This window comes from Sinocyclocheilus rhinocerous, unplaced genomic scaffold, assembly GCF_001515625.1.
Source record: "Sinocyclocheilus rhinocerous isolate Xijiao unplaced genomic scaffold, SAMN03320098_v1.1 scaffold1396, whole genome shotgun sequence".
In the NCBI taxonomy this organism is placed as follows: domain Eukaryota; kingdom Metazoa; phylum Chordata; class Actinopteri; order Cypriniformes; family Cyprinidae; genus Sinocyclocheilus; species Sinocyclocheilus rhinocerous.
Window position 1 is genome coordinate 756,846 of NW_015629497.1, and position 10,464 is coordinate 767,309.

At 36.4% G+C, this 10,464-nt stretch overlaps 2 protein-coding genes across 11 annotated transcripts in view; one reads left to right on the forward strand and one right to left on the reverse strand.

Moving 5' to 3' along the window:
- csnk1g1 (casein kinase 1, gamma 1) overlaps positions 1 to 3,202 on the reverse strand; it is a 71,462-nt gene extending 68,260 nt beyond the window's left edge. For all 7 annotated transcript variants that reach the window (XM_016550826.1, XM_016550827.1, XM_016550823.1 and 4 more), the window contains exon 1: positions 3,056 to 3,202. The gene's annotated coding sequence lies outside the window, so the exon portion shown is untranslated. The remainder of the gene's footprint in view (positions 1 to 3,055) is intronic.
- A 1,386-nt stretch (positions 3,203 to 4,588) lies between these two features.
- Positions 4,589 to 10,464, forward strand: part of LOC107738909 (protein kinase C and casein kinase II substrate protein 3-like) — a 40,786-nt gene continuing 34,910 nt past the window's right edge. For all 4 annotated transcript variants that reach the window (XM_016550829.1, XM_016550831.1, XM_016550833.1 and 1 more), the window contains exon 1: positions 4,589 to 4,976. The gene's annotated coding sequence lies outside the window, so the exon portion shown is untranslated. The remainder of the gene's footprint in view (positions 4,977 to 10,464) is intronic.

Here is a 10,464-nt window from a genome sequence, read left to right on the forward strand (position 1 = left end):
TGCGTGCATTAGAAAATATAACATTCTGCAGTTTATTTACTAATCGTTTGAGGTAATTTCGCGATTTCAATCATCATACAGTAACCTAACCACCAGCATTAGCCACCTCTTCTTCTCATCTGAGATGTGATGCAGCACTAAACAGTCTCTCGCTGTCGGTGCTTCATGCTTGTAATGATTGTTGCGTCTTTCTCTGATAGTTTGAAATACTTTCACACTGCCAACATGTTTGCTGCATTAGTGCGTGCCTCTATTTGATCGCGTTAGTCATTGTTCGGTACATATTATTCGGCCTTTACGCTTATTCGAATAATTTCGGTTGCCGAATAGTGGGTGCATCCCTAATTTTTAATATAACTCCGACTGGATTCATCTGAAAGAAGAAAGTCATATACACCTAGGATGCCTCGGGGGTGAGTAAAACAGCCTAATTTTCATTTTTGGGTGAACTAACCCTTTAAGGTTCCATTAGAAGAATAAGAGACGTTTATTTTGATGAATAAAGCCTAAAGAAAAAAGACTGAAGTGCTTCTAACTGACCAATATCACACACAGATCTATTGTTCCTCATGTCAACCGCATCACAGCCATGCTAAACAATAGTGGTTGAAATTATACTAAATATAAGCCCACAAATGCATACGTTTTGACGTATTTCTAATGCCCATGGCATCATTACTTGTGATTATCGGTGATGCAGCACTAATGCAATATGCTATATCCATTAGATGTCTCATCTCAAATCATTAACCTTTTGAAAAGAGATTAGCTCAGGAGGAAGCCAGGCATCAGGCATCAGGGAGGGATTCCTATTGTGACACAAGCAGTGAGGAAATGCTTCCCTGAACCCCTGAGTAAGACAGCACACTCTGTGCTTTGGGGGTGATCGCGAAACCCTTCAATAGGGCTGCACGATAAATCGAAATGGAAACGAAATCGCGATTCGACAGAAGCTGCGATTGTCATGCGTATCTTTCAGTGAAGCACGGTTCTGTGATCAGCAGTAAATCTCCATCCAAAGGCCAGAGGGCGCTCTCGCGCTGAAACTCCAAATACGCCTCGCAGAAGAAACCCAGGAAATGCCTATAGCGGTAGCTGGATAAACAGAAGATTTAACTGCTTTTATTGATTCAACGTGACTAATAAACACACGACTACGGAAATATACGGTTTATCTGAGTTCTTATTATTATAATTTTCATTAAAATAAAGTATATTTATAATGCAATGCCTTTATCACTGCTTAGAATTCTATGAAATATGTTGAGTGCCCATTCTGTGTAAGAAGCCACATCATCTCACAGAAGGATTTATTTCAATCACTCGACTGACGTTATGAAGTGAGTTTGGAGTAAAAATATGTTATTAAATGTGGTATTTTCACATGCTTTCAGATGGAGCAGCATTTACTTCACAGAGCCGTAGTTCACTGAGAAGCTATGCAAACAGCTCAACTATATTGTTGGAATCATTTTCAGAATCAGGATCCACTCAACTGCTCAAGCATTTAAACGGCAGACAACATAACTAGATCACACGCTTATAATAAACATATAGCTAACATCCTTTGATGTGGATGCTAATATAGATATTGTTACAGTTATAATTTTTGATGTGAACAGGCCTTTTATAGTCATGTGGATTCTGATTGACGGTCAAAACTTTATTGTTCAATGGCTAGAAAAAAAAAAAAACCTTCTGAAAGTGACAACAGCCATACTGTTCATCTGTGTCATTAACATTATAGTTGTGTTGTGGACTTCCCTATTCTCATAGAATTTGAATGATTATAATATTTATATAGCTTTCATTAAAGTTCTCATCATTGACGTAAACAAGACTTTTTTCAGCCATTCACTTGCTAACATAAACTAGCCATAAGGATTGATTTCCTAAATACTGAAAATCTGCATACAACATGACAGTAGTCAAACAACAAACACCACTTGTTACAAACTAAATGTACATATTTAGGAAAGAATAAATGTAATCTGATAATACAAAAGAATTAGAACTGTATTAGCACATACATTTAACATTCCTTAACAAGACCTACAAACCAATGTTCAATGAATGAAGTGAATGGTTACACAGCCACTGATATTTAAAAGAAATTATTAAAGGAACAGCTCACCAAAAATGAAAATTCTGTCATAAATTTACTCAATCTCAGTCTCATGTTGATCCACACGTGCATGCCTGTTTCTTTCTTTCTTCAGTGAGAAACAAAAAGGTGTCGGCAGGTGCTTATGTTAGAGAGTGACAGCCACAACTGTATACACAAAACGATTAAATGAAAATGAATCTCAACTAAGGCTGTCAAGATTCTGGTTTTTGTGCTGGACAGAAAGAAAAAAAGTAACACTGATATAGAATTTTCATTTTTAGGTGAACTAGCCCTTTAAGCTCGTATCTTTCACCAAAGAGAGTCTCAGACCTCTGATGAGTGTGTAATGGATTCTCTAATGGTCCCCCAGTGAAGACAATAGCTTTCAAAAAATAATAAACACAAATACAAATAAATAAAAGTAGAAAATAACAACACCTGTATACATATATTTAATACAAGAAAATAAACGCAAATAAAAATACACCGTAAATAACTAAATAAATAAAAGCCTTCTCACGACAATGAATGAGCTTTCCTCCTGCTGCGGGCCAGAAACCACAACGTTCAATGTTTTCAGCTCTTAACAGGAAGGAGGAACACGATATTTCACAAATCACCTGCCAGCTGTCTAGAGCACCAATATATTTAACTGCTTTCTTGATAATCAATCGAGCTGCTCATATATCGATGCCATATCACATCTAAACAGCGAGCAGAGCCATCAAGATATTAATTTCTGTCGCTAATATGAGCCACAGGGCGAGTCGGGATGCGCAGTTATTGTTCAAACACTGAATATAGACCACAGCTTCAATCGATCAATCAAGATTACCGTTAATTATAGGCAGGATTACCAGTCAGCTAACCAATATGAACTAATGGAGCTAACAGCTTGACAAACACCTTTAGCTCGTTAGCTATAGCAGCTTTATTTCTTTCACTCACTTCCACGATGAACTTCGCCAGAGGCTTCAGAGAGGAGATGAATACTGAGATACCAGCGTCTGCAGATTATATGACACCTTTTCTGAATAAAATCAGTGTTGATATCCGCTACCCGCTTTTCCTCCTTTCTTCGGTGTTCCTGCAAGTAACGTGAACATTTCATTGTATCATTCCTAAAATAAGAACAGCAATTTAAATAAACACATAACTTAATTAATTTAATTGGCATCTAACTTAACTAACATTCAAGCATGCATATATGAACAAAATAGTTCTTGCAGTGCCACTGTGATAAACTACACTAGGATGATTAATTCTACCTCCAATTAATCTCATATCCATTTTCTCTCGTTTCCAGCAGCACTTCTATATTTGTGCTAAACTGCTATAAATATCTGGAGACAATAAATGAAGAAACACAAACGTTACAGACTTTTATTGGCGACAGGCCACTCTACGAGCTATAATGTGTGTAGCACCTCCTGGTGGATTTGTTTTAAATGTTAGGAAATAACGCGGCCATAAACAACATACTTATTTGATTGATACCATATTTAAAACATACTTATTTCAAAATTTAAAATCTATTTAATGTATGTAATTTGGTTAGCTGGTATATTTTACATTTCTTGCTATATGTGATTTATGAAATATCCTATTGATTTTAGGAAGCTATCAAGTTTATTGTCATTTATAAAACGTTATTATTAGGCCTATTATTATTATTATTATCATTACAGTAGTAAATGTCACATTTGCGTCATTAGCATATTACGTTTTTTTTTTCCTTCAAAAAAGCCAGATCAGGTCAGGTTGTCATGTGTTTAATTATTAATAATAAACAATAGTTTTATATGACCAATTTTGTACCTTTTACATTTATGCTGTTTCGTGTTTTATATTAGATTTCATATTTAAATTAATCTGAAAAATAATAGGCTGTTTAATGGCAGGTAACAACTTAGCCTACCCCCATATAGTGTGACCTAATGACCTACTGTACAGGGCAAAAAACGTGAGTGTTCAATAGCTTTTTAGACTTTATGGTTTGTCTCTTTACATGTTTGTTTGTTTGCAATTCGCTTTGAGCTTCTATCAAAAAGGTGAAGCTGAAGAGAAGATGGTTCTGATGAGAAATGACATTGAAACGAGAGAATATCATCTTCTCGGCCTAAAGAGGGCGCTGTTGCTCTTATTATTACTAAGTGCCTGTAATACCCAACTGATCTATAATAGAGAATATCTCTATTACAAGTATAGAATTTAGTTTATAGTATATTAGTATACTATAAGATCTATTATATAAGATATATAATAGAGTCATTATATAGATCAGTGTAAACCCCTCATATAGGCCTAATATTTATCTTTAGTACTTTAATTTTCACATTGTAATGAGAGCAGTATTCACTCAGGTCAGAAAATGCTAGTACACAAAACCCTAGAAGTACAAGTACTACAATATTCCGCCGTTAGCTGTTTGAACCTGAAAGGGTTAACCCGTGTAATTGGATCAATGGGCATAATGCGGAGCCCCAGCATCTAATTTCATCCGTGAAGACTCCTCATACAGGCCTGCTGCTCTTTCTGGAATAATCGCTATGAGTTTCTGTCGACGACGGGCCTTGTTTTCTAAAAACAACCTGTTGAAAGTGTTTCTCCATGCTCCTGCCTCCTGGTAAATGTTTATGGGAGATATTATTTCGCCGCTCGGTTGCCATGGCAGAAAGGGAAGGTGTCTGAGCGGTGTCAACTTTTCTTCACATGGCGCTTTTCTCGCTCTGAACGCGGTCTGCATGCGAAACGAATGCACTGGAGATAAACCGCTTCACATCGCACTGAGGAACTCCGGGAGAGTTTGACGACGACGTGGGACATCGAGTGCATACCTGTTTTCGCCTGAATAAGAGCAAAACGACGAGTAAGTAGATTTCGATATTAGAATCGGTTATGTGTATCTCTCTCTGGTGATTAAGTGGACACATTTTTGCCTCAAGTAGCCTATGTGTGTGAAGGGGTTCATTTGTCCAGAGCATTGTAGAATATAGAGCCAAAACACGATAAAGGGAATAAACAAGTTTTGTAACGTATTTATGAATAAGCCTGTTGTTAACATCCGTTTCCTTTGACACTACGGTCATACAAATCCCTTGAAATTTGAGGAGGCTTCACCCTTTGCTGTTTGAAGAAAGGGGTTAATGTCTGCAGACTGCTGATATTACCTGTATGCCTTGGGCCTGTGGATTTTTGCAAAATAAACTCGTAAAACTCACTTAAGTTAGTCCACAACCGTGGACATACACAGTCTGAGATTTATTTATTTAGTAAAAGTAATTTTCCCCACCGTGTCATTTCCACCACATTTTTATGTATTGTATCCAGTGATATTATGTGATCTTTTTTTTGGCTAGCATTGTACGCAGTTAAATAATATTTTCACTTTTTTTCCTTTAAAAAAAAAAAAAACTTATTACATGTCACATTTAGACCTGTCACGATAACAACTTTTTGTTGTGCGATATATTGCCCCGGAAATAATTGCGATAAGCGATATTACTATCATTTTAAAGACCATTTTATGCCACTGAATATATAATCGTAATGTAACAGCATAATAATGCAAGAAGGCCTACACACTTCCAAATGACAACAAACTTTTAATTTTTAAGAATATTTAGATTATTTAAAAATTTAGAATATTCAAAATATTAGATACCTTAAAAAACCTGAATAAATAGTAAATAAACATTTTCTAACAAAAAGTGCAAAGTGACAAGTACAAAAAAAGAAAAATGCACAAAGAACTTGTATGGAGATTTTTCCATCTACAGATTTTTCCCTGACCTTCTTTTCTCTGTAAATTAATGGTGCACACTATTGCTGAAAAACACAATCTCTACTTAGCAGTCAGATGTCCGTATGCACAAAGGCACAAGGTCATATCTTCAGATGAAACTTTTTTTGTAGTTAAGCATTTTTTCAATTTGAACTAGCACCTCATGACTACACCACGTTATGTACGAGAAGCTGCAAAAGACACAGGCGCAAGTGAAATGTACAAAACATGGTGACATAAATTTTTATATATATAAAAATAAAAAAGTAATTTAATTTAAATTAATTATATTTAAAGTAAATATAATGGGCGATATATTGCATCACCAAAAATTATTGAGGTCATGTACATATATTGCGCGATATATTGATTATTGCGACAGGCCTAGTCACATTTAATCTCGAGCATGCTCTTCACAGTCAATGCATCTTGATATAAAATTACATTAGTACTAAAGTACCATTATTAGTATCATTACTTGGTATTAGTATTTGCACTAGTAGAAGTACATTACCGGGGCAAAAGTGTTGGTTGTTTTGGAAATGATGCTATTATGGGGCAAAATTCAGTTGATACAAATCATTTTCATAAATACTGAAATTATTTGTTTCACTAATTGTTTAGATCATTACAGTTTTAAATTTAGTAGTATATGTTGACATATGGGTCTGGAGCAAGGTTAAATTATACATTGAAAAGTTGCTAAATTAATGAAGACATGGTAAAAAGTTCCTGTGTGACCTTCATATAAAAAAGTTGAAGAAACACTCAAATGTGATTATATTCTAAATATATATAAAACCTTTTATTTATATAAAACTTTGCACCACTGTTTGTGCTGGCAGTGTCAAACAGGATCAAGGTTCAGGAGAAATCATTTGTTTTGTCTTCTTGCTCTAGATTGCAGATGAATGGTAATGGCCTATATAAGAATATAATGTAATCCTGTTTTCCTACCTGCATAAAATACAGTGTTTTTGCAATTTAACATTCAGGTACATCTCCTTTTGCAGCAAAATGTATCATATTGTATCTCAGATGGTGGAGGGCCTAATGATTAGACTGCTAGAGCAAATATTGTGGGTTCAGTGAAGCATGATCATTGTATAACTCTAAAATCACTTTAAGTTGCTTTGGACGCAAAATGTCAAAGTGCAGTAAAAGTTAAATCAGAGATTAGACTGTGAGTTGTTTTGAATGCGGGCCAAGGGCTTCATGCTCTTTAGTAATTAGGGTTCCGCACTTTTAAGCGAAGAGAGTTATGCCGAGTTCACACTGCACGATTTTAGCCCGATTTTTCACTCGCCGACAGGTTTTGCGAAATCGCCGACAAATGCCAGACATCGGAGGCAAATCGGTGCTCGTTCACGCGAGTGACAATCACGCAGTGTGAATGATCAAAGACGCGATCTGAGGGAATCGTGAAGTCATGCAGTGTGAAACCCCCTGTCGCCGATCCATCGTGCAATGTGAACACAGCAGCAACTGAATGCTACCCCAGATAGTCACGCAGTGTGAAAACAACGGCGATCCGACGAGTTTGAAAATCGTGCAGTGTGAACTCGGCATTAAATTGCGGATACGTGAGAGCTCAGGTGATCTGATTCAGCTTGCTTTGTTGTGTTCCCATGAAGTCTTATGCCTAGGTATTTTTGTATTGTATTTTATTGCTATATTCAATCATGGAGACCTTTCATGGATGCTCACTGATCTTAGACTAAACTCACTGGGGCAAACGTAGGAAACTATCTCTGTTGTTGTGCGTAGTGCTGGAGGACGCTGGGTGGAGAACAAAACTGCCTTTGTTTTCTTCATGCCTACACAAGGACCCAGAGTGCACTGAGCCTTTGAGAGCAGGGCTATATTGAGCTGGTGCCCAATTCAGGATTCTTTGACAGATCAGTGTTCCTGGGAAGATGTGTGGGGAAGAAGGAAAATGTGGGGTTTTAAGTGAAAAATGAACACATGTGGCTGATCTTTCAAACTGGTGGTGTCATTTTGGTCTAAATAGACTTTCTGATAATTTGCATTATGCTTTTAAAGGAATGTTATGCAATTAAAATTTCACAAAAAAAAAAAATAATAACATGGAGGGGCAAACGTAGGAAACTATCTCTGTTGTTGTGCGTAGTGCTGGAGGACGCTGGGTGGAGAACAAAACTGCCTTTGTTTTCTTCATGCCTACACAAGGACCCAGAGTGCACTGAGCCTTTGAGAGCAGGGCTATATTGAGCTGGTGCCCAATTCAGGATTCTTTGACAGATCAGTGTTCCTGGGAAGATGTGTGGGGAAGAAGGAAAATGTGGGGTTTTAAGTGAAAAATGAACACATGTGGCTGATCTTTCAAACTGGTGGTGTCATTTTGGTCTAAATAGACTTTCTGATAATTTGCATTATGCTTTTAAAGGAATGTTATGCAATTAAAATTTCACAAAAAAAAAAAATAATAACATGGAGAGGACTCTAAAATATTGTGAGTCAAGGTCAGTAAAATAATTTGTCCTTTGGGTTGTCAAATGTCATGTGGTTCTATTCCTGCATAATTTGATATTCGTGACACTGGACCACATAACCAGTCATATTACTAAGCAAAAATTAAGTTTTGAAATATTTAAAGTAGGAAATTTACAAAATATCTTCATAGAACATGATCTTTACTTAATATCCTAATGATTTTTGGCATAAAAGAAAAATAATAATAATTTTGACCTATACAATGTATTTTTGGCTATTGCTACAAATACAGTAGTCAACATTCGAAGTGGATCAAAACCTTTCATCAAAGTTGTCCTAAAACCTAAAAACAAAATGCGTTCTTGTCTTGGGACAACTTTGATGAACTTTTTTGATCCACTTCAAATGTTGACTACTGTATACCTGTGCTACTTAAGATATGTGCTAATTAAGATAAGATAGATGGATATGGTTTTGTGGTCCAGGGTCACATTTATAAATTAATAATTGATGCAAAACTATACTTGTTACTTTTGTATTAAAAATTGGTCGTTTCTAAATGACAACTTTGATAATTTTGGTAGTTACAATCTGGTAGGTCGTATTTCCCAACACTGTATTGCCAGTACATAGGCTAGTAAGCATTTTATTATAAATGTTAACTTTAAATGATTTTTAAATAAATATGGTGTGAAATGTGCCAAATATTGTGAATATGGACATTATATGACCTGCCAGCTCCTCTGCTGTTGAGATTTCATCTGTATTAGACACTAATTTTCCTCACATCTGTTGATCTTTTTCATAAACAGCAAGTCTTCTCACAGACTTTCTGAAATGAGCTTAAGGCACAACATTGACTTCCGTCGGTCTGCTTTTGTCAGTCATCCATTTATGAAATTAGGACATGGTTCCCTGTAAAATAATCCACTGCTTCTGTCAGTTCAGTCCTGCTGCCCTGGATATGTGCCATGAGCCGTAACTGGGCCTTTTCATGTTTGCTAGTGCTTCAAAATCCGCTTTGTAGTCAAATCACTTCATGCTACATTTTGAAGAATACTGAGAATATACTAGAACTAAACCAGGTGTCTGGGGCGAGTGGAGCCTTGTTTAGTTGTGTAGGAGTGTTTAGAGGCAGGGGAGGGCCTGATGTGGTGAACGGTCGTGTGCTCGGGGTCTAATTAGAGCAGCGTGCCTGAACCGGACAGCACGCAGGAATGTGCTGTATGTCATAGGTGATGTCCATTCCATTAGGGGTGCAAAGGTTCAACTTACTCACGGTTCGGTTTGTATCACGGTTTTAGAGTCACGCTTTCGGTACGGGTCGGTATGTGCTATGTTTAGGGAAAAAACTATATTGTCAAATAAAAATAAAGAAAATAAGAACAAATAATCTAACTACAAGCAACAGCACAAATAAATAAACAGTGAAAAAAGATACAAATAAAATACACAGTGCTTTTCCGTTTTTTTTAGGTAGGTCTAACATAGTTTTTAGGTACAGAAATTGAATAAATCAAATGTAAAATAACATTGTATAAATTAAAGATTAATCCTTATTAAAGTTACAAAAGTTATTCAATCAAGAGCAGTGAGAGATTTCTGTGTTGTTGCTGTTTGATTAACATTAAGAAAGTGCTGTCACTTTAAGAGAACGCACTGATACTGTACATTCAGCCGACTATGTCTGCTAGGATACTCACCAACACGGGCATTTTGACGTAATTTTTATGTGAATTTGTCCATTCAAACTAGGGCTGTGCGATTAATCATGTGTCAAAATCATGATTAAAATCGAAATCGCAAAATTGATCAAAGAAATCGCGATAGGTTTTTTTTGTCCATATCGCACTGCCATAATTCAAACACAATACTTCACAGAGAGCTTAATATTTGCAGGCGTTCACGCGCTTCGGATGAGCGACCACACAGATCTTCTCACTGCGAGCACGAGTTCACGTCTTCTGGCTCTTTAATATTTAAACTGGCCAGGCTTAAATGAGTTTAGTTTAAACACAGATAGCAACGTGTGCTGTTCAGGTCTCACCTGCGCTATCAACACGTCAGCACCCGGGTGATGACGGAATAAATGCTCATATTCCAGCATACGGCATTCGCA